The following is a 26,174-nucleotide window of genomic DNA, read 5'->3' as shown; positions in this document are numbered from 1 at the left end:
CTCATAGTCCACAGATTACAGAATGCCTCCAGATGTGCATTGGAATCTACTACTGGTCTTCCAGGGAACGATCAAAGCGTAAACTGTTTGAGACATTACTCCCATGGATGAAAGTGCGCATGGTGACTGCTGTATTCAATCCCGATGCAATTTCTGTGTTTCAACAACACTCTGATAGTCCACAGATTACAGAATGCCTCCAGATGTGCATCGAAAAATACTACTGGTCTTCCAGGGAACGATCAAAGCGTGGACTGTTTGAGACATTACTCCCATGGAGGGAAGTCCGCATGGTGAGTGTTGTATTCAATCCCGATGCAATTTCTGTGTTTCAACAACACTCTGATTGTAAACAGATTACAGAATGCCTCCAGATGTGCATCGGAAACTGCTACTGGTCTTCCAGGGAACGATAAAATCGTAGACTGTTTGAGACATTACTCCCATGGAGGAAAGTGAGGATGGTGACTGTTGTATTCAATCCCGATGCAATTTCTGTGTTTCAACAACACTCTGATAGTCCACGGATTACAGAATGCCTCCAGATGTGCATCGGAAGCTACTACTAGTCTTCCAGGGAACGATCAAAGCGTGGACTGTTTGAGACATTACTCCTATGGAGGGAAGTCCGCATGGTGAGTGTTGTATTCAATCCCGATGCAATTTATGTGTTTCAACAACACTCTGACAGTCCACAGATTACAGAATGCCTCCAGATGTGCGTCGGAAAATACTACTGGTCTTGAGGGAACGATTAAAGCGATGACAGTTTGAGACATTACTCCAATGGAGAAATGTACGCATGGTGCCTGTTGTATTCAATCCCGATGCAATTTCTGTGTTTCATCAACACTTTGAAGGTCCACAGATTACAGAATGCCTCCAGATGTGAATCGGAAACTACTACTGGTCTTCCAGGGGACGATCAAAGCGTAAACTCTTTGAGACATTACTCCCATGGAAGAAAGTGCGCGTGGTGACTGTTGTATTCAATCCCGATGCAATTTCTGTGTTGCATCAACACTCTGTTAGACCACAGATTACAGAATGAATCCAGATGTGCATCGGAAACTAATACTGGTCCTCCATTGAAAGATCAAAGTTTAGAGTGTTTGAGACATTACTCCTATGTATTAAAGTGCGCAGGGTGACTTTGTATTCAATCCCGATTTAATTTCTGTGTTATATCAACACTCTGATAATCCACAGATTACAGAATGCCTCCAGATATGCATCGGCATCTACTACTGGTCTTCCAGGGAACGATCAAAGCGTAGACGGTTTAAGATATTACTCCCATGGAGGAAAGTCCGTATGGTGACTGTTGAATTCAATCCGGATGCAATTTCTGTGTTTCAACAGCACTCTGATAGTAAACAGATTACAGAATTCCTCCAGATGTGCATCTGAAACTACTACTGGTCTTGAGGGAACGATCAAAGCGTAGGATGTTTGAGACATTACTCCCATGGAGGAAAGTGGACATGGTGACTGTTGTATTCAATCCCGATCCAAATTCTGTGTTTCATTAGCACTCGGTTAGTAAACAGATTACAGAATGCCACCAGATGTGCATCGGAAACTACTACTGGTCTTCCAGGGAACGATCAAAGCGTAGGCTGTTTGATACATTACTCCCATGGAGGAAAGTGGTCATGGTGACTGTTGTATTCAATCCCGCGGCAATTTCTGTGTTTCATCAACACTTTGAAGGTCCACAGATTACAGAATGCCTCCAGATGTGCATCGGAAACTACTACTGGTCTTCCAGGGAACGATCAAAGCGTAGACTGTTTGTGACATTACTCCCATGGAGGAAAGTGCGCATGGTGACTGTTGTATTCAATCCCGATGCATTTTCTGTGTTTATCAACACTCTGATAGACCACAGATTACAGAATGCCTCCAGATGTCCATCGGAAACTACTACTGGTCTTCCAGGGAGCGATCAAAGCCTAAACTGTTTGACACATTACTCCCATGGAGGAAAGTGCGCATGGTGAATGTTGTATTCTATCCCGATGCAATTTCTGTGTTTCATCAACACTCTGATAGTCCACAGATTACAGAATGCCTCCAGATGTGCATCGGAAACTACTACTGGACTTCCAGGGAACGATCAAAGCGTAGACTGTGTGAGACATTACTCCCATGGATGAAAGTGCGCATGGTGACTGTTGTATTCAATCCCGATGCAATTTCTGTGATTCAACAACACTCTGATAGTAAACAGATTACAGAATTCCTCCAGATGTGCATCTGAAACTACTACTGGTCTTGAGGGAACGATCAAAGCGTAGGATGTTTGAGACATTACTCCCATGCAGGTAAGTGCGGATGGTGACTGTTGTTTTCAATCCTGATGCAATTTCTGTGTTATATCAACACTCTGATAATCCACAGATTACAGAACGCCTAAAGATGTGTATCGGAAACTACTACTGGCCTTCCAGGAAAGATCAAAGCGTAGACTGTGTGAGACATTACTCCCATGGATGAAAGTGAGCATGGCGACTGTTGTATTCAATCCCGATGCAATTTCAGTGTTTCAACAACACTCCGATAGTCCACAGATTACAGAATGCCTCCAGATGTGCATCGGAATCTACTACTGGTCTTCCAGGGAACGATCAAAGCGTATACTGTTGGAGACATTACTCCCATGGAGGAAAGTCCGCATGGTGACTGTTGTATTCAATCCCGATGCAATTTCTGTGTTTCAACAACACTCTGATAGTAAACAGATAACAGAATGCCTCTAGATGTGCATCGGAAACTACTACTGGTCTTCCAGGGAACGATTAACGCGTAGACTGTTTAGACATTACTCCCATGGAGGAAAGTGCGCATGGTGACTGTTGTATTCAATCCCGATGCAATTTCTGTGTTTCATCAACACTCTCGTTGTCCACAGATTACACAATGCCTCCAGATGTGCATCGGAAACTACTACTCGTCTTCCAGGGAGCGATCAAAGCGTCGACTGTTTGAGACATTACTCCCATGGAGGAAAGTGCGCAGGGTGTCATTGTATTCAATCCCGATGCAATTTCTGTGTTATATCAACACTCTGATAATCCACAGATAACAGAATGCCTCCAGATATGCATCGGAATCTACTACAGGTCTTCCAGGGAACGATCAAAGCGTAGACAGTTTGAGACATTACTCCCAAGGAGGAAAGTCCTCATGGTGACGGTTGTATTCAATCCCGATGCAATTTCAGTGTGTCAACAACACTCTGATAGTCCACAGATTACAGAATGCCTCCAGATGTGCATCGGAATCTACTACTGGTCTTCCAGGGAACGATCAAAGCGTATACTGTTGGAGACATTACTCCCATGGAGGAAAGTCCGCATGGTGACTGTAGTATTCAATCCCGATGTAATTTCTGTGTTTCAACAACACTCTGATAGTAAACAGATTACAGAATGCCTCCAGTTGTGCATCGGAAACTACTACTGGTCTTCCAGGGAACGATTAAAGCGTAGACTGTTTGAGACATTACTCCCATGGGGGAAAGTCCGCATGATGACTGTTTTATTCTATCCCGATGCAATTTCTGTGTTTCCAGAACACTCTGATTGTAAACAGATTACAGAATGCCTCCAGATGTGCATCGGAAACTACTACTGGTCTTCCAGGGATCGATCAAAGCGTAGGCTGTTTGAGACATTACTCCAATGGAGGAAAGTGGTCAAGGTGACTCTTGTATTCAATCCCGCGTCAATTTCTGTGTTTCATCAACACTTTGAAGGTCCACAGATTACAGAATGCCTCCAGATGTGCATCGGAAACTACTACTGGTCTTGAGGGAACGATCAAAGCGTAGACTGTTTCAGACATTACTGCCATGGAGGGAAGTGGTCAAGGTGACTGTTGTATTAAATCCCGATGCAATTTCAGTGTTTCAACAACACTCTGATAGTAGACTGATTACAGAATGCCTCCAGATGTGCATCGGAAACTACTACTGGTCTTCCAGGGAGCGATCAAATCCTAAACTGTTTGAGACATTACTCCCATGGAGGAAAGTGCGCATGGTTACTGTTGTATTCCATCCCGATGCAATTTCTGTGTTCATCAACACTCTGATAGTCCACAGATTACAGAATGCCTCCAGATGTGCATCGGAAACTACTACTGGTCTTTCAGGGAGCGATCAAAGCGAAACTGTATGAGACATTACTCCCATGGAGGAAAGTGCGCATGGTGACTGTTGTATTCAATCCCGATGCAATTTCTGTGTTTCAAGAACACTCTGATAGTAAACAGATTACAGAATGCCTCCAGATGTGCATCGGAAACTACTACTGGTCTTCCAGGGATCGATCAAAACTTAGGCTGTTTGAGGCATTACTCCCATGGAGGAAAGTGGTCATGGTGACTCTTGTATTCAATCCCGCGTCAATTTCTGTGTTTCATCAACACTTTGAAGGTCCACAGATTACAGAATGCCTCCAGATGTGCATCGGAAACTACTACTGGTCTTCCAGGGAACGATCAAAGCGATGACAGTATGAGACATTATTCCAATGGAGAAATGTACGCATGGTGCCTGTTGTATTCAATCCCGATGCAATTTCTGTGTTTAAACTCCTTTCTGATAGTCCACAGATTACAGAATGCCTCCAGATGTGCATCGAAAACTACTACTGGTCTTCCAGGGAGCGATCAAATCCTAAACTGTTTGAGACATTACTTCCATGGAGGAAAGTGCGCATGGTGACTGTTGTATTCAATCCCGATGCAATTTGTGTGTTTCATCAACACTCTGATAGTCCACAGATTACAGATTGCCTCCAGATGTGCATCGGAAACTACTACTGGTCTTCCAGTTAACGATCAAAGCGTAGACTATTTGAGATATTACTCCTATGTAGGAAAGTGCGCATGGTGACTGTTGTATTCAATCCCGATGCAATATCTCTGTTTCATCAACACTCTCATAGTCCACAGATTACAGAATGCCTCCAGATGTGCATTGGAATCTACTACTGGTCTTCCAGGGAACGATCAAAGCGTAAACTGTTTGAGACATTACTCCCATGGATGAAAGTGCGCATGGTGACTGCTGTATTCAATCCCGATGCAATTTCTGTGTTTCATCAACACTCTGATTGTCCACAGATTACACAATGCCTCCAGATGTGCATCGGAAACTACTACTGGTATTCCAGGGAGCGACCAAAGCGTCGACTGTTTGAGACATTGCTCCCATGGAGGAAAGTGCGCATGGTGACTGTTGTGTTCAATCCGGATGCAATTTCAGTGTTTCAACAACACTCGGATAGTCCACAGATTACAGAATGCGTCCAGATGTGCATCGGAAACTACTACTGGTCTCCAGGGAACGATCAAAGCGTAGACAGTTTGAGACATTACTCCCATGGAGGAAAGTCCGCATGGTGACTTTTGTATTCAATCCCGATGCAATTTCTGTGTTTCAACAACACTCTGATAGTAAACAGATTACAGAATGCCTCCAGATGTGCATCCGAAACTACTACTGGTCTTGAGGTAACGATCAAAGCGTAGGATGTTTGAGACATTACTCCCATGGAGGAAAGTGCGGATGGTGACTGTTGTATTCAATCCCGATGCAATTTCTGTGTTCATCAACACTCTGATAGACTACAGATTACAGAATGCCTCCAGATGTGCATCGGAAACTACAACTGGCCTTCCAAGGAGCGATCAAAGCCTAAACTGTTTGAGACATTACTCCCATGTACGGAAGAGCGCATGGTGACTGTTGTATTCAATCCCGATGCAATTTCTGTGTTTCATCAACACTTTGAAGGTCCACAGATTACAGATTGCCTCCAGATGTACATCGGAAACTACTACAGGTCTTCCAGGGAACGATCAAAGCGTAGACTGTTTCAGACATTACTTTCATAGAATAAAGTGCGCATGGTGCCTGTTGTATTCAATACCGATGCAATTTCAGTGTTTCAACAACACTCTGATAGTCCTCGGATTACAGAATGCCTCCAGATGTGCATCGGAAACTACTACTGGTCTTCGAGGGAACGATCAAAGCGTAGACTGTTTCAGATGTTACTCCCATGGAGGAAAGTGCGCATGGTGACTGTTGTATTCAATCCCGATGCAATTTCTGTGTTTCAACACCATTCTGATAGTCCACAGATTACAGAATGCCTCCAGATGTGCATCGGAAACTACTACTGGTCTTCCAGGGAGCGATCAAATCCTAAACTGTTTGAGACATTACTCCCATGGAGGAAAGTGCGCATGGTTACTGTTGTATTCAATCCCGATGCAATTTCTGTGTTCATCAACACTCTGATAGTCCACAGATTACAGAATGCCTACAGATGTGCATCGGAAACTACTACTGGTCTTTCAGGGAGCGATCAAAGCGAAACTGTATGAGACATTACTCCCATGGAGGAAAGTGCGCATGGTGACTGTTGTATTCAATCCCGATGCAATTTCTGTGTATCAACAACACTCTGATAGTAAACAGATTACAGAATTCCTCCAGATGTGCATCGGAAACTACTACTGGTCTTCCAGGGAGCGATCAAATCCTAAACTGTTTGAGACATTACTCCCATGGAGGAAAGTGCGCATGGTTACTGTTGTATTCAATCCCGATGCAATTTCTGTGTTCATCAACACTCTGATAGTCCACAGATTACAGAATGCCTCCAGATGTGCATCGGAAACTACTACTGGTCTTTCAGGGAGCGATCAAAGCGAAACTGTATGAGACATTACTCCCATGGAGGAAAGTGCGCATGGTGACTGTTGTATTCAATCCCGATGCAATTTCTGTGTTTCAAGAACACTCTGATAGTAAACAGATTACAGAATGCCTCCAGATGTGCATCCGAAACTACTACTGGTCTTCCAGGGATCGATCAAAGCTTAGGCTGTTTGAGGCATTACTCCCATGGAGGAAAGTGGTCATGGTGACTCTTGTATTCAATCCCGCGTCAATTTCTGTGTTTCATCAACACTTTGAAGGTCCACAGATTACAGAATGCCTCCAGATTTGCATCGGAAACTACTACTGGTCTTCCAGGGAACGATCAAAGCGATGACAGTATGAGACATTATTCCAATGGAGAAATGTACGCATGGTGCCTGTTGTATTCAATCCCGAGGCAATTTCTGTGTTTCATCAACACTTTGAAGGTCCACAGATTACAGATTGCCTCAAGAATTGCATCGGAAACTACTACTGGTCTTCCAGGGAACGATAAAAGCGTAGACTGTTTCAGAAATTACTTTCATGGAATAAAGTGCGCATGGTGCCTATTGTATTCAATACCGATGCAATTTCAGTGTTTCAACAACACTCTGATAGTCCTCGGTTTACAGAATGCCTCCAGATGTGCATCCGAAACTACTACTGGTCTTCGAGAGAACGATCAAAGCGTAGACTGTTTCAGATGATACTCCCATGGAGGAAAGTGCGCATGGTGACTGTTGTATTCAATCCCGATGCAATTTCTGTGTTTCAACTCCATTCTGATAGTCCACAGATTACAGAATGCCTCCAGATGTGCATCGGAAACTACTACTGGTCTTCCAGGGAGCGATCAAATCGTAAACTGTTTGAGACATTACTTCCATGGAGGAAAGTGCGCATGGTGACTGTTGTATTCAATCCCGATGCAATTTGTGTGTTTCATCAACACTCTGATAGTCCACAGATTACAGAATGCCTCCAGATGTGCATCGGAAACTACTACTGGTCTTCCAGTTAACGATCAAAGCGTAGACTATTTGAGATATTACTCCTATGTAGGAAAGTGCGCATGGTGACTGTTGTATTCAATCCCGATGCAATATCTCTGTTTCATCAACACTCTGATAGTCCACAGATTACAGAATGCCTCCAGATGTGCATCGGAATCTACTACTGGTCTTCCAGGGAACGATCAAAATGTAAACTGGTTGAGACATTACTCCCATGGATGAAAGTGCGCATGGTGACTGTTGTATTCAATCCCGATGCAATTTCTGTGTTTCATCAACACTCTGATTGTCCACAGATTACACAATGCCTCCAGATGTGCATCGGAAACTACTACTGGTCTTCCAGGGAGCGACCAAAGCGTCGACTGTTTGAGACATTGCTCCCAAGGAGGAAAGTGCGCATGGTGACTGTTGTGTTCAATCCGGATGCAATTTCAGTGTTTCAACAACACTCTGATAGTCCACAGATTACAGAATGCGTCCAGATGTGCATCGGAAAGTACTACTGGTCTCCAGGGAACGATCAAAGCGTAGACAGTTTGAGACATTACTCCCATGGAGGAAAGTCCGCATGGTGACTTTTGTATTCAATCCCGATGCAATTTCTGTGTTTCAACAACACTCTGATAGTAAACAGATTACAGAATTCCTCCAGATGTGCATCCAAAACTACTACTGGTCTTGAGGTAACGCTCAAAGCGTAGGATGTTTGAGACATTACTCCCATGGAGGAAAGTGCGGATGGTGACTGTTGTATTCAATCCCGATGCAATTTCTGTGTTTCATCAACACTCTGATAGTCCACAGATTACAGAATGCCTCCAGATGTGCATCGGAAACTACTACTGGTCTTCCAGGGAGCGATCAAATCCTAAACTGTTTGAGACATTACTCCCATGGAGGAAAGTGGGCATGGTTACTGTTGTATTCAATCCCGATGCAATTTCTGTGTTTCATCAACACTCTGATTGTCCACAGATTACACAATGCATCCAGATGTGCATCGGAAACTACTACTGGTCTTCCAGGGAACGATCAAAGCGTAAACTGTTTGAGACATTACTCCCATGGAAGAAAGTGCGCATGGTGACTGTTGTATTCAATCCCGATGCAATTTCTGTGTTTCAACAACACTCTGATAGTAAACAGATTACAGAGTGCCTCCAGATGTGCATCGGAAACTACTACTGGTCTTGAGGGAACGATCAAAGCGTGGGATGTTTGAGACATTACTCCCATGGAGGAAAGTGGTCATGGTGTCTGTTGTATTCAATCCCGATGCAATTTCAGTGTTTCAACAACACTCTGATAGTCCACAGATTACAGAATGCCTCCAGATGTGCATCGGAAACTACTACTGGCCTTCCAGGGAACGATCAAAGCGTAGACTGTGTGAGTCATTACTCCCATGGACGAAAGTGCGCATGGTGACTGTTGTATTCAATCCCGATGCAATTTCAGTGTTTCAACAACATTCCGATAGTCCACAGATTACAGAATGCCTCCAGATGGGCATCGGAAAGTACTACTGGTGTTCCAGTGAACGATCAAAGCGTATACTGTTTGAGACATTACTCCCATGGAGGAAAGTCAGCATGGTGACTGTTGTATTCAATCCCGATGCAATTTCTGTGTTTCAACAACACTCTGATTGTAAACAGATTACAGAATGCCTCCAGATGGGCATCGGAAACTACTACTGGTCTTCCAGGGAACAGTTAAATCTTAGACTGTTTGAGACATTACTCCCATGGAGGAAAGTGCGCATGGTCACTGTTGTATTCAATCCCGATGCAATTTCTGTGTTTCATCAACACTCTGATTGTCCACAGATTACACAATGCCTCCAGATGTGCATCGGAACTACTACTGGTCTTCCAGGGAGCGATCAAAGCGTCGACTGTTTCAGACACTACTCCCATGGAGGAAAGTGCGCATGGTGACTGTTGTATTCAATCCAGAAGCAATTTCTGTATTCATCAACACTCTGATAGTCCACAGATTACAGAATGCATCCAGATGTGCATCGGAAACTAATACTGGTCCTCCACTGAACGATCAAAGTTTAGAGTGTTTGAGACATTACTCCTATGTATTAAGGGGCAGAGGGTGACTTTGTATTCAATCCCGATTTAATTTCTGTGTTATATCAACACTCTGATAATCCACAGATTACAGAATGCCTCCAGATATGCATCGGCATCTACTACTGGTCTTCCAGGGAACGATCAAAGCGTAGACGGTTTAAGACATTACTCCCATGGAGGAAAGTCCGCATGGTGACTGTTGAATTCAATCCCGATGCAATTTCTGTGTTTCAACAACACTCTGATAGTAAACAGATTACAGAATTCCTCCAGTTGTGCATCTGAAACTACTACTGGTCTTGAGGGAACGATTAAAGCGTAGCATGCTTGAGACATTACTCCCATGGAGGAAAGTGGTCATGGTGACTGTTGTATTTAATCCCGATGCCATTTCTGTATTTTATTAGCACTCGGATAGTCCACAGATTACAGAATGCCTCCAGAAGTGCATCGGAAACTACTACTGGTCCTCCAGGGAACGATCAAAGCGTAGACTGTTTGAGACATTACTCCCATGGAGGAAAGTGCGCATGGTGACTGTTGTATTCAACCACGATGCAATTCATGTGTTTCAACAACACTCTGATAGTAAACAGATTACAGAATGCCTCCAGATGTGCATCGGAAACTACTACTGGTCTTGAGGGAACAATCAAAGCGTAGGATGTTTGAGACATTACTCCCATGGAGGAAAGTGGACATGGTGACTGTTGTATTCAATCCCGATCCAAATTCTGTGTTTCATTAGCACTCGGTTACTAAACAGATTACAGAATGCCTCCAGATGTGCATCGGAAACTACTACTGGTCTTCCAGGGAACGATCAAAGCGTAGACTGTTTCAGGCATTACTCCCATGGAGGAAAGTGCGCATGGTGACTGTTGTATTCAATCCCGATGCATTTTCTGTGTTCATCAATACTCTGATAGACCACGGATTACAGAATGCCAAAAGATGTGCATCGGAAACTACTACTGGTCGTCCAGGGAGCGATCAAAGCCTAAACTGTTTGAGACATTACTCCCATGGAGGAAAGTGCGCATGGTGACTGTTGTATTCAATCCCGATGCATTTTTTGTGTTTCATCAACACTCTGATAGTCCACAGATTACAGAATGTCTCCAGATGTGCATCGGAAACTACTACTGGACTTCCAGGGAACGATCAAAGCGTAGACTGTGTGAGACATTACTCCCATGAATGAAAGTGCGCATGGTGACTGTTGTATTCAATCCCGATGCAATTTCAGTGTTTCAACAACACTCTGATAGTAAACAGATTACAGAATGCCTCCAGATGTGCATCGGAAACTACTACTGGTCTTCCAGGGAACGATTAAAGCGTAGACTGTTTGAGACATTACTCCCATGGAGGAAAGTGCCCATGGTGAGTGTTGTATTCAATCCCGATGCAATTACAGTGTTTCAACAACACTCTGATTGTCCACAGATTACAGAATGCCTAACGATGTGCATCGGAAACTACTACTGGTCGTCCAGGGAGCGATCAATGCCTAAACTGTTTGAGACGTTACTCCCATGAATGAAAATTCGCATGGTGACTGTTGTATTCAATCCCGATGCAATGTCAGTGTTTCAACAACACTCTGATAGTAAACAGATAACACAATGCCTCCAGATGTGCATCGGAAACTACTACTGGCCTTCCAGGGAACGATCAAAGCGTAGACTGTGTGAGTCATTACTCAAATGGATAAAAGTGCGCATGGTGACTGTTGAATTCAATCACGATGGAATTCCTGTGTTTCAACAACACTCTGATAGTAAACAGATTACAGAATTCCTCCAGATGTGCATCTGAAACTACTACTGGTCTTGAGGGAACGATCAAAGTGTAAGATGTTTGAGACATTACTCCCATGGAGGAAAGTGGTCATGGTGACTGTTGTATTCAATCCCGATGCAATTTCTGTGTTTCATTAGCACTCGGATAGTCCACAGATTACAGAATGCCTCCAGATGTGCATCGGAAACTACTACTGGTCTTGAAGGAATGATCAAAGCGATTACAGTTTGAGACATTACTCCAATGGAGAAATGTACGCATGGTGCCTGTTGTATTCAATCCCGATGCAATTTCTGGGTTTTATCAACGCTTTGAAGGTCCACAGATTACAGAATGCCTCCAGATGTGCATTGGAAACTACTACAGGTCTTCCAGGGAACGATCAAAGCGTAGACTGTTTCAGACATTACTCCCATGGAGGAAAGTGCGCATGGTGACTGTTGTATTAAATCCCGATGCAATTTCAGTGTTTCAACAACACTCTGATAGTCCACAGATTACAGAATGCCTCCAGATGTGCATCGGAAACTGCTACTGGTCTTCCAGGGAACTATCAAAGCGTAGAATGTTTGAGACATTACTCCCATGGAGGAAAGTGCGCATGGTGACTGTTGTATTCAATCCCGATGGAATTTATGTGTTCATCAACACTCTGATAGACCACAGATTACAGAATGCCTCCAGATGTGCATCGGAAACTACAACTGGTCTTATAGGGAACGATCAAAGCCTAAACTGTTTGAGACATTACTCCCATGTAGGGAAGTGCGCATGGTGACTGTTGTGTTCAATCCCGATTCAATTTCTGTGTTTCATCAACACTCTGATAGTCCACTGATTACAGAATGCTTCCAGATATGCATCGGAAACTATTACTGGCCTTCCAGGGAACGATCAAAGCGTAGACTGTGTGAGACATTACTCCCATGGATGAAAGTGCGTATGGTGACTGTTGTATTCAATCCCGATGCAATTTCAATGTTTCAACAACACTCTGATAGTAAACAGATTACAGAATGCCTCCAGATGTGCATCGGAAACTACTACTGGTCTTTCAGGGAACGATCAAAGCGTAGACTGTTTGAGACATTACTCTCATGGAGGAAAGTGCGCATGGTGACTGTTGTATTCAATCCCGATGCAATTTCTGTGTTTCATCAACACTCTGATTGTCCACAGATTACACAATGCCTCCAGATGTGCATCGGAACTACTACTGGTCTTCCAGGGAGCGATCAAAGCGTCGACTGTTTAAGACACTACTCCCATGGAGGAAAGTGCGCATGGTGACTGTTGTATTCAATCCAGAAGCAATTTCTGTATTCATCAACACTCTGATAGTCCACAGATTACAGAATGCATCCAGATGTGCATCGGAAACTAATACTGGTCCTCCATTGAACGATCAAAGTTTAGAGTGTTTGAGACATTACTCCTATGTATTAAGGGGCAGAGGGTGACTTTGTATTCAATCCCGATTTAATTTCTGTGTTATATCAACACTCTGATAATCCACAGATTACAGAATGCCTCCAGAAATGCATCGGCATCTACTACTGGTCTTCCAGGGAACGATCAAAGCGTAGACGGTTTAAGACATTACTCCCATGGAGGAAAGTCCGCATGGTGACTGTTGAATTCAATCCCGATGCAATTTCTGTGTTTCAACAACACTCTGATAGTAAACAGATTACAGAATTCCTCCAGATGTGCATCTGAAACTACTACTGGTCTTGAGGGAACGATTAAAGCGTAGCATGTTTGAGACATTACTCCCATGGAGGAAAGTGGTCATGGTGACTGTTGTATTTAATCCCGATGCCATTTCTGTATTTCATTAGCACTCGGATAGTCCACAGATTACAGAATGCCTCCAGAAGTGCGTCGGAAACTACTACTGGTCCTCCAGGGAACGATCAAAGCGTAGACTGTTTGAGACATTACTCCCATGGAGGAAAGTGCGCATGGTGACTGTTGTATTCAACCACGATGCAATTCCTGTGTTTCAACAACACTCTGATAGTAAACAGATTACAGAATGCCTCCAGATGTGCATCGGAAACTACTACTGGTCTTGAGGGAACAATCAAAGCGTAGGATGTTTGAGACATTACTCCCATGGAGGAAAGTGGACATGGTGACTGTTGTATTCAATCCCGATCCAAATTCTGTGTTTCATTAGCACTCGGTTACTAAACAGATTACAGAATGCCTCCAGATGTGCATCGGAAACTACTACTGGTCTTCCAGGGAACGATCAAAGCGTAGACTGTTTCAGGCATTACTCCCATGGAGGAAAGTGCGCATGGTGACTGTTGTATTCAATCCCGATGCATTTTCTGCGTTCATCAATACTCTGATAGACCACAGATTACAGAATGCCAAAAGATGTGCATCGGAAACTACTACTGGTCGTCCAGGGAGCGATCAAAGCCTAAACTGTTTGAGACATTACTCCCATGGAGGAAAGTGCGCATGGTGACTGTTGTATTCAATCCAGATGCATTTTTTGTGTTTCATCAACACTCTGATAGTCCACAGATTACAGAATGTCTCCAGATTTTCTTCGGAAGCTACTACTGGACTTCCAGGGAACGATCAAAGCGTAGACTGTGTGAGACATTACTCCCATGAATGAAAGTGCGCATGGTGACTGTTGTATTCAATCCCGATGCAATTTCAGTGTTTCAACAACACTCTGATAGTAAACAGATTACAGAATGCCTCCAGATGTGCATCGGAAACTATACTGGTCTTCCAGGGAACGATTAAAGCGTAGACTGTTTGAGACATTACTCCCATGGAGGAAAGTGCCCATGGCGAGTGTTGTATTCAATCCCGATGCAATTACAGTGTTTCAACAACACTCTGATTGTCCACAGATTACAGAATGCCTAACGATGTGCATCGGAAACTACTACTGGTCGTCCAGGGAGCGATCAATGCCTAAACTGTTTGAGACGTTACTCCCATGAATGAAAGTTCGCATGGTGACTGTTGTATTCAATCCCGATGCAATGTCAGTGTTTCAACAACACTCTGATAGTAAACAGATAACACAATGCCTCCAGATGTGCATCGGAAACTACTACTGGCCTTCCAGGGAACGATCAAAGCGTAGACTGTGTGAGTCATTACTCAAATGGATGAAAGTGCGCATGGTGACTGTTGAATTCAATCACGATGCAATTCCTGTGTTTCAACAACACTCTGATAGTAAACAGATTACAGAATTCCTCCAGATGTGCACCTGAAACTACTACTGGTCTTGAGGGAACGATCAAAGTGTAAGATGTTTGAGACATTACTCCCATGGAGGAAAGTGGTCATGGTGACTGTTGTATTCAATCCCGATGCAATTTCTGTGTTTCATTAGCACTCGGATAGTCCACAGATTACAGAATGCCTCCAGATGTGCATCGGAAACTACTACTGGTCTTGAAGGAATGATCAAAGCGATTACAGTTTGAGACATTACTCCAATGGAGAAATGTACGCATGGTGCCTGTTGTATTCAATCCCGATGCAATTTCTGGGTTTTATCAACGCTTTGAAGGTCCACAGATTACAGAATGCCTCCAGATGTGCATTGGAAACTACTACTGGTCTTCCAGGGAACGATCAAAGCGTAGACTGTTTCAGACATTACTCCCATGGAGGAAAGAGCGCATGGTGACTGTTGTATTAAATCCCGATGCAATTTCAGTGTTTCAACAACACTCTGATAGTCCACAGATTACAGAATGCCTCCAGATGTGCATCGGAAACTGCTACTGGTCTTCCAGGGAACGATCAAAGCGTAGAATGTTTGAGACATTACTCCCATGGAGGAAAGTGCGCATGGTGACTGTTGTATTCAATCCCGATGGAATTTATGTGTTCATCAACACTCTGATAGACCACAGATTACAGAATGCCTCCAGATGTGCATCGGAAACTACAACTGTTCTTATAGGGAACGATCAAAGCCTAAACTGTTTGAGACATTACTCCCATGTAGGGAAGTGCGCATGGTGACTGTTGTGTTCAATCCCGATTCAATTTCTGTGTTTCATCAACACTCTGATAGTCCACTGATTACAGAATGCTTCCAGATATGCATCGGAAACTATTACTGGCCTTCCAGGGAACGATCAAAGCGTAGACTGTGTGAGATATTACTCCCATGGATGAAAGTGCGTATGGTGACTGTTGTATTCAATCCCGATGCAATTTCAATGTTTCAACAACACTCTGATAGTAAACAGATTACAGAATGCCTCCAGTTGTGCATCGGAAACTACTACTGGTCTTCCAGGGAACGATCAAAGCGTAGGCTGTTTGAGACATTACTCCCATGGAGGAAAGTGGTCTTGGTGACTGTTGTATTCAATCCCGCGGCAATTTCTGTGTTTCATCAACACTTTGAAGGTCCACAGATTACAGAATGCCTCCAGATGTGCATCGGAAACTACTACTGGTCTTCCAGGGAACGATCAAAGCGTAGACTGTTTGTGACAGTACTCCCATGGAGGAAAGTGCGCATGGTGACTGTTGTATTCAATCCCGATGCAATTTCTGTGTTTATCAACACTCTGATAGACCACAGATTACAGAATGCCTCCAGATGTGCACCGGAACTATTACTGGTCTTCCAGGGAGCGATCAAAGCCTAAACTGTTTGAGACATTACTCCCATGGAGGAAAGTGCGCATGGTGAATGTTGTATTCAATGCCGATGCAATTTCTGTGTTTCATCAACACTCTGATAGTCTACAGATTACAGAATGCCTCCAGATGTGCATCGGAAACTACTACTGGACTTCCAGGGAACGATCAAAGCGTAGACAGTGTGAGACATTACTCCCATGGATGAAAGTGCGCATGGTGACTGTTGTATTCAATCCCGATGCAATTTATGTGTTTCAACAACACTCTGATACTAAACAGATTACAGAATTCCTCCAGATGTGCATCTGAAACTACTACTGGTCCTGAGGGAACGATCAAAGCGTAGGATGTTTGAGACATTACTCCCATGCAGGAAAGTGCGGATGGTGCCTGTGGTTTTCAATCCCGATGCAATATCTGTGTTCATCAACACTCTGATAGTCTACAGATTGCAGAATGCCTCGAGATGTGCATCGGAAACTACAACTGGTCTTCCAGGGAGCGATCAAAGCCTAAACCGTTTGAGACATTACTCCCATGTACGGAAGAGCGTATGGTGACTGTTGTATTCAATCCCGATGCAATTTCTGTCTTTCATCAACACTCTGATAGGCCACAGATTACAGAATGCCTAAAGATGTATATCGGAAACTACTACTGGCCTTCTAGGAAATATCAAAGCGTAGACTGTGTGAGACATTACTCCCATGGAAGAATGTGCGCATGGTGACTGTTGTATTCAATCCCGATGCAATTTCAGTGTTGCATCAACACTCTGTTAGTCCACAGATTACAGAATGCATCCAGATGTGCATCGGAAACTAATACGAGTCCTCCATTGAACGATCAAAGTTTAGAGTGTTTGAGACATTACTCCTATGTATTAAAGTGCGCAGGGTGACTTTGTATTCAATCCCGATTTAATTTCTGTGTTATATCAACACACTGATAATCCACAGATTACAGAATGCCTCCAGATATGCATCGGCATCTGCTACTGGTCTTTCAGGGAACGATCAAAGCGTAGACGGTTTAAGACATTACTCCCATGGAGGAAAGTCCGCATGGTGACTGTTGAATTCAATCCCGATGCAATTTCTGTGTTTCAACAACACTCTGATAGTAAACAGATTACAGAATTCCTTCAGATGTGCATCTGAAACTTCAACTGGTCTTGAGGGAACGATCAAAGCGTAGCATGTTTGAGACATTACTCCCATGGAGGAAAGTGGTCATGGTGACTGTTGTATTTAATCCCGATGCCATTTCTGTGTTTCATTAGCACTCGGATAGTCCACAGATTACAGAATGCCTCCAGAAGTGCATCGGAAACTACTACTGGTCTTCCAGGGAACGATCAATGCGTAGACTGTTTGAGACATTACTCCCATGGAGGAAAGTGCGCATGGTGACTGTTGTATTCAACCCCGATGCAATTCCTGTGTTTCAAAAACACTCTGATAGTAAACAGATTACAGAATGCCTCCAGATGTGCATCGGAAACTACTACTGGTCTTGAGGGAACAATCAAATCGTAGGATGTTTGAGACATTACTCCCATGGAGGAAAGTGGACATGGTGACTGTTGTATTCAATCCCGATCCAAATTCTGTGTTTCATTAGCACTCGGTTGGTAAACAGATTACAGAATGCCTCCAGATGTGCATCGGAAACTGCTACTGGTCTTCCAGGGAACGATCAAAGCGTAGACTGTTTCAGGCATTACTCCCATGGAGGAAAGTGCGCATGGTGACTGTTGTATTCAATCCCGATGCATTTTCTGTGTTCATCAATACTCTGATAGACCACAGATTACAGAATGCCAAAAGATGTGCATCGGAAACTACTACTGGTCGTCCAGGGAGCGATCAAACCCTAAACTGTTTGAGACATTACTCCCAAGGAGGAAAGTGCGCATGGTGACTGTTGTATTCAATCCCGATGCAATTTTTGTGTTTCATCAACACTCTGATAGTCCACAGATTACAGAATGCCTCCAGATGTGCATCGGAAACTACTACTGGACTTCCAGGGAACGATCAAAGCGTAGACTGTGTGAGACATTACTCCCATGAATGAAAGTGCGCATGGTGACTGTTGTATTCAATCCCGATGCAATTTCAGTGTTTCAACAACACTCTGATAGTAAACAGATTACAGAATGCCTCCAGATGTGCATCAGAAACTACTACTGGTCTTCCAGGGAACGATTAAAGCGTAGACTGTTTGAGACATTACTCCCATGGAGGAAAGTGCGCATGGTGAGTGTTGTATTCAATCCCGATGCAATTACAGTGTTTCAACAACACTCTGATTGTCCACAGATTACAGAATGCCTAAAGATGTGCATCGGAAACTACTACTGGTCGTCCAGGGAGCGATCAAAGCCTAAACTGTTTGAGACGTTACTCCCATGAATGAAAGTTCGCATGGTGACTGTTGTATTCAATCCCGATGCAATTTCTGTGTTTCATCAACACTCTGATAGTCCACTGATTACAGAATGCATCCAGATGTGCATCGGAAACTATTACTGGAATTCCAGAGAACGATCAAACGTAGACTGTTTGAGACATTACTCCCATGGAGGAAAGTGCGCATGGTGACTGTTGTATTCAATCCCGATGCATTTTCTGTGTTTATCAACACTCTGATAGACCACAGATTACAGAATGCCTCCAGATGTGCATCGGAAACTATTACTGGTCTTCCAGGGAGCGATCAAAGCCTAAACTGTTTGAGACATTACTCCCATGGAGGAAAGTGCGCATGGTGAATGTTGTATTCAATGCCGATGCAATTTCTGTGTTTCATCAACACTCTGATAGTCTACAGATTACAGAATGCCTCCAGATGTGCATCGGAAACTACTACTGGTCTTCCAGGGAACGATCAAAGCGTAGGCTGTTTGAGACATTACTATCATGGAGGAAAGTGGTCATGGTGACTGTTGTATTCAATCCCGCGGCAATTTCTGTGTTTCATCAACACTTTGAAGGTCCACAGATTACAGAATGCCTCCAGATGTGCATCGGAAACTACTACTGGTCTTCCAGGGAACGATCAAAGCGTAGACTGTTTGTGACAGTACTCCCATGGAGGAAAGTGCGCATGGTGACTGTTGTATTCAATCCCGATGCAATTTCTGTGTTTATCAACACTCTGATAGACCACAGATTACAGAATGCCTCCAGATGTGCACCGGAACTATTACTGGTCTTCCAGGGAGCGATCAAAGCCTAAACTGTTTGAGACATTACTCCCATGGAGGAAAGTGCGCATGGTGAATGTTGTATTCAATGCCGATGCAATTTCTGTGTTTCATCAACACTCTGATAGTCTACAGATTACAGAATGCCTCCAGATGTGCATCGGAAACTACTACTGGACTTCCAGGGAACGATCAAAGCGTAGACAGTGTGAGACATTACTCCCATGGATGAAAGTGCGCATGGTGACTGTTGTATTCAATCCCGATGCAATTTATGTGTTTCAACAACACTCTGATACTAAACAGATTACAGAATTCCTCCAGATGTGCATCTGAAACTACTACTGGTCCTGAGGGAACGATCAAAGCGTAGGATGTTTGAGACATTACTCCCATGCAGGAAAGTGCGGATGGTGCCTGTGGTTTTCAATCCCGATGCAATATCTGTGTTCATCAACACTCTGATAGTCTACAGATTGCAGAATGCCTCGAGATGTGCATCGGAAACTACAACTGGTCTTCCAGGGAGCGATCAAAGCCTAAACTGTTTGAGACATTACTCCCATGTACGGAAGAGCGTATGGTGACTGTTGTATTCAATCCCGATGCAATTTCTGTCTTTCATCAACACTCTGATAGGCCACAGATTACAGAATGCCTAAAGATGTATATCGGAAACTACTACTGGCCTTCTAGGAAATATCAAAGCGTAGACTGTGTGAGACATTACTCCCATGGAAGAAAGTGCGCATGGTGACTGTTGTATTCAATCCCGATGCAATTTCAGTGTTGCATCAACACTCTGTTAGTCCACAGATTACAGAATGCATCCAGATGTGCATCGGAAACTAATACTAGTCCTCCATTGAACGATCAAAGTTTAGAGTGTTTGAGACATTACTCCTATGTATTAAAGTGCGCAGGGTGACTTTGTATTCAATCCCGATTTAATTTCTGTGTTATATCAACACACTGATAATCCACAGATTACAGAATGCCTCCAGATATGCATCGGCATCTGCTACTGGTCTTTCAGGGAACGATCAAAGCGTAGACGGTTTAAGACATTACTCCCATGGAGGAAAGTCCGCATGGTGACTGTTGAATTCAATCCCGATGCAATTTCTGTGTTTCAACAACACTCTGATAGTAAACAGATTACAGAATTCCTCCAGATGTGCATCTGAAACTTCAACTGGTCTTGAGGGAACGATCAAAGCGTAGCATGTTTGAGACATTACTCCCATGGAGGAAAGTGGTCATGGTGACTGTTGTATTTAATCCCGATGCCATTTCTGTGTTTCATTAGCACTCGGATAGTCCACAGATTACAGAATGCCTCCAGAAGTGCATCGGAAACTACTACTGGTCTTCCAGGGAACGATCAATGCGTAGACTGTTTGAGACATTACTCCCATGGAGGAAAGTGCGCATGGTGACTGTTGTATTCAACCCCGATGCAATTCCTGTGTTTCAAAAACACTCTGATAGTAAACAGATTACAGAATGCCTCCAGATGTGCATCGGAAACTACTACTGGTCTTGAGGGAACAATCAAATCGTAGGATGTTTGAGACATTACTCCCATGGAGGAAAGTGGACATGGTGACTGTTGTATTCAATCCCGATCCAAATTCTGTGTTTCATTAGCACTCGGTTGGTAAACAGATTACAGAATGCCTCCAGATGTGCATCGGAAACTGCTACTGGTCTTCCAGGGAACGATCAAAGCGTAGACTGTTTCAGGCATTACTCCCATGGAGGAAAGTGCGCATGGTGACTGTTGTATTCAATCCCGATGCATTTTCTGTGTTCATCAATACTCTGATAGACCACAGATTACAGAATGCCAAAAGATGTGCATCGGAAACTACTACTGGTCGTCCAGGGAGCGATCAAACCCTAAACTGTTTGAGACATTACTCCCAAGGAGGAAAGTGCGCATGGTGACTGTTGTATTCAATCCCGATGCAATTTTTGTGTTTCATCAACACTCTGATAGTCCACAGATTACAGAATGCCTCCAGATGTGCATCGGAAACTACTACTGGACTTCCAGGGAACGATCAAAGCGTAGACTGTGTGAGACATTACTCCCATGAATGAAAGTGCGCATGGTGACTGTTGTATTCAATCCCGATGCAATTTCAGTGTTTCAACAACACTCTGATAGTAAACAGATTACAGAATGCCTCCAGATGTGCATCAGAAACTACTACTGGTCTTCCAGGGAACGATTAAAGCGTAGACTGTTTGAGACATTACTCCCATGGAGGAAAGTGCGCATGGTGAGTGTTGTATTCAATCCCGATGCAATTACAGTGTTTCAACAACACTCTGATTGTCCACAGATTACAGAATGCCTAAAGATGTGCATCGGAAACTACTACTGGTCGTCCAGGGAGCGATCAAAGCCTAAACTGTTTGAGACGTTACTCCCATGAATGAAAGTTCGCATGGTGACTGTTGTATTCAATCCCGATGCAATTTCTGTGTTTCATCAACACTCTGATAGTCCACTGATTACAGAATGCTTCCAGATGTGCATCGGAAACTATTACTGGAATTCCAGAGAACGATCAAACGTAGACTGTTTGAGACATTACTCCCATGGAGGAAAGTGCGCATGGTGACTGTTGTATTCAATCCCGATGCATTTTCTGTGTTTATCAACACTCTGATAGACCACAGATTACAGAATGCCTCCAGATGTGCATCGGAAACTATTACTGGTCTTCCAGGGAGCGATCAAAGCCTAAACTGATTGAGACATTACTCCCATGGAGGAATGTGCGCATGGTGAATGTTGTATTCAATCCCGATGCAATTTCTGTGTTCATCAACACTCTGATAGACTACAGATTGCAGAATGCCTCGAGATGTGCATCGGAAACTACAACTGGTCTTCCAGGGAGCGATCAAAGCCTAAACTCTTTGAGACATTACTCCCATGTACGGAAGAGCGCATGGTGACTGTTGTATTCAATCCCGATGCAATTTCTGTCTTTCATCAACACTCTGATAGTCCACAGATTACAGAATGCCTAAAGATGTATATCGGAAACTACTACTGGCCTTCCAGGAAAGTTCAAAGCGTAGACTGTGTGAGACATTACTCCCATGGATGAAAGTGAGCATGGCGACTGTTGTATTCAATCCCGATGCAATTTCAGTGTTTCAACAACACTCCGATAGTCCACAGATTACAGAATGCCTCCAGATGTGCATGGGAATCTACTACTGGTCTTCCAGGGAATGATCAAAGCGTATACTGTTGGAGACATTACTCCCATGGAGGAAAGTCCGCATGGTGACTGTTGTATTCAATCCCGATGCAATTTCTGTGTTTCAACAACACTCTGATAGTAAACAGATTACAGAATGCCTCCAGATGTGCATCGGAAACTACTACTGGTCTTCCAGGGAACGATTAAAGCGTAGACTGTTTGAGACATTACTCCCATGGAGGAAAGTGCGCATTGTGACTGTTGTATTCAATCCCGATGCAATTTCTGTGTTTCATCAACACTCTCGTTGTCCACAGATTACACAATGCCTCCAGATGTGCATCGGAAACTACTACTCGTCTTCCAGGGAGCGATCAAAGCGTCGACTGTTTGAGACATTACTCCCATGGAGGAAAGTGCGCAGGGTTTCTTTGTATTCAATCCCGATGCAATTTCTGTGTTATATCAACACTCTGATAATCCACAGATTACAGAATGCCTCCAGATATGCATCGGAATCTACTACTGGTCTTCCAGGGAACGATCAAAGCGTAGACAGTTTGAGACATTACTCCCATGGAGGAATGTCCTCATGGTGTCTGTTGTATTCAATCCCGATGCAATTTCAGTGTTTCAACAACACTCTGATAGTCCACAGATTACAGAATGCCTCCAGATGTGCATCGGAATCTACTACTGGTCTTCCAGGGAACGATCAAAGCGTATACTGTTGGAGACATTACTCCCATGGAGGAAAGTCCGCATGTTGACTGTTGTATTCAATCCCGATGTAATTTCTGTGTTTCAACAACACTCTGATAGTAAACAGATAACAGAATGCCTCCAGTTGTGCATCGGAAACTACTACTGGTCTTCCAGGGAACGATTAAAGCGTAGACTGTTTGAGACATTACTCCCATGGGGGAAAGTCCGCATGATGACTGTTGTATTCAATCCCGATGCAATTTCTGTGTTTCAAGAACACTCTGATAGTAAACAGATTACAGAATGCCTCCAGATGTGCTTCGGAAACTACTACTGGTCTTCCAGGGATCGATCAAAGCGTAGGCTGTTTGAGACATTACTCCAATGGAGGAAAGTGGTCATGGTGACTCTTGTATTCAATCCCACGTCAATTTCTGTGTTTCATCAACACTTTGAAGGTCCACAGATTACAGAATGCCTCCAGATGTGCATCGGAAACTACTACTGGTCTTACAGGGAGCGATCAAATCCTAAACTGTTTGAGACATTACTCCCATGGAGGAAAGTGCGCATGGTGACTGTTGTATTCAATCCCGATGCAATTTGTGTGTTTCATCAACACTCTGATAGTCCACAGATTACGGAATGCCTCCAGATGTGCATCGGAAACTACTACTGGTCTTTCAGGGAGCGATCAAAGCGAAACTGTATGAGACATTACTCCCATGGAGGAAAGTGGTCATGGTGACTGTTGTATTAAATCCCGATGCAATTTCAGTGTTTCATCAACACTCTGATAGTCCACAGATTACAGAATGCCTCCAGATGTGCATCGGAAACTACTACTCGTCTTGAGGGAACGATTAAAGCGATGACAGTTTGAGACATTACTCCAATGGAGAAATATACGCATGGTGACTGTTGTATTCAATCCCGATGCAATTTCTGTGTTTCATCAACACTTTGAAGGTCCACAGATTACAGAATGCCTCCAGATGTTCATCGGAAACTACTACTGGTCTTCCAGGGAACGATCAAAGCGTAGACTGTTTGAAACATTACTCCCATGGATTAAAGTGCGCATGGTGACTGTTGTATTCAACCCCGATGCAATTTCAGTGTTTCAACAACACTCTGATAGTCCACAGATTACAGAATGCCTCCAGATGTGCATCGGAAACTACTACTGGTCTTGAGGGAACGATCAAAGCGTAGGATGTTTGAGACATTACTCCCATGGAGGAAAGTGTCATGGTGTCTGTTGTATTCAATCCCGATGCAATTTCAGTGTTTCAACAACACTCTGATAGTCCACAGATTACAGAATGCCTCCAGATGTGCATCGGAAACTACTACTGGTCTTCCAGGAAACGATCAAAGCGTAGACGGTTTGAGACATTACTCCCATGAAGGAAAGTCCGCATGGTGACTGTTAAATTCAATCCCGATGCAATTTCTGTGTTTCAACAACACTCTGATAGTAAACAGATTACAGAATTCCTCCAGATGTGCATCTGAAACTACTACAGGTCTTGAGGGAACGATCAAAGCGTAGGATGTTTGAGACATTACTCCCATGGAGGAAAGTGGTCATGGTGACTGTTGTATTCAATCCCGATGCCATTTCTGTGTATCATTAGCACTCGGATAGTCCACAGATTTCAGAATGCCTCCAGATGTGCATCGGAAACTACCACTGGTCTTGAAGGAACGATCAAAGCGATGACAGTTTGAGACATTACTCCAATGGAGAAATGTACGCTTGGTGCCATTTGTATTCAATCCCGATGCAATTTCTGTGTTTCATCAACACTTTGAAGGTCCACAGATTACAGAAGGCCTCCAGATGTGCATTGGAAACTACTACTGGCCTTCCAGGGAACGATCAAAGCGTAGACTGTTTCAGCCATTACTCCCATGGAGGAAAGAGCGCATGGTGACTGTTGTATTAAATCCCGATGCAATTTCAGTGTTTCAACAACACTCTGATATTCCACAGATTACAGAATGCCTCCAGATGTGCATCGGAAACTACTACTGGCCTTCCAGGGAACGATCAAAGCGTAGACTGTGTGAGTCATTACTCCCATGGATGAAAGTGCGCATGGTGACTGTTGTATTCAATCCCGATGCAATTTCAGTGTTTCAACAACATTCCGATAGTCCACAGATTACAGAATGCCTCCAGATGGGCATCGGAAACTACTACTGGTGTTCCAGTGAACGATCAAAACGTATACTGTTTGAGACATTACTCCCATGGAGGAAAGTCAGCATGGTGACTGTTGTATTCAATCCCGATGCAATTTCTGTGTTTCAACAACACTCTGATAGTAAACAGATTACAGTATGCCTCCAGATGGGCATCGGAAACTACTACTGGTTTTCCAGGGAACGATTAAATCTTAGACTGTTTGAGACATTACTCCCATGGAGGAAAGTGCGCATGGTCACTGTTGTATTCAATCCCGATGCAATTTCTGTGTTTCATCAACACTCTGATTGTCCACAGATTACACAATGCCTCCAGATGTGCATCGGAACTACTACTGGTCTTCCAGGGAGCGATCAAAGCGTCGACTGTTTGAGACACTACTCCCATAGAGGAAAGTGCGCATGGTGACTGTTGTATTCAATCCAGAAGCAATTTGTGTATTCATCAACACTCTGATAGTCCACAGATTACAGAATGCCTCCAGATGTGCATCGGAAACTACTACTGGTCTTCCAGGGAACGATCAAAGCGTAAAC

The sequence above is a fragment of the Schistocerca gregaria genome, chromosome 7 (assembly GCF_023897955.1).
Source record: "Schistocerca gregaria isolate iqSchGreg1 chromosome 7, iqSchGreg1.2, whole genome shotgun sequence".
Lineage (NCBI taxonomy): Eukaryota > Metazoa > Arthropoda > Insecta > Orthoptera > Acrididae > Schistocerca > Schistocerca gregaria.
This window is presented reverse-complemented; position numbering follows the sequence as displayed.